The following is a 217-nucleotide window of genomic DNA, read 5'->3' on the forward strand; positions in this document are numbered from 1 at the left end:
ATTAAACCTAGACAGTTTTAACCCCAATGTCCCCACCCTTTGTAGAACTTTTGCTGCTTTATACAATCTCAGTAGTGATGTCTTTGAATGTGAAGACAAAAGTATAATCAAAAGCCTTCTGAGGCCAGCCGAGTGGCGCGTTGGTTAAGAGCTGGCTTGGGACGCCAGAGGGCCCCGGTTCGGATCCCACATATGAGGGCCAGTGACACTGCCCTCT

The sequence above is a fragment of the Hipposideros armiger genome, unplaced genomic scaffold (assembly GCF_001890085.2).
Source record: "Hipposideros armiger isolate ML-2016 unplaced genomic scaffold, ASM189008v1 scaffold_646, whole genome shotgun sequence".
NCBI lineage: Eukaryota > Metazoa > Chordata > Mammalia > Chiroptera > Hipposideridae > Hipposideros > Hipposideros armiger.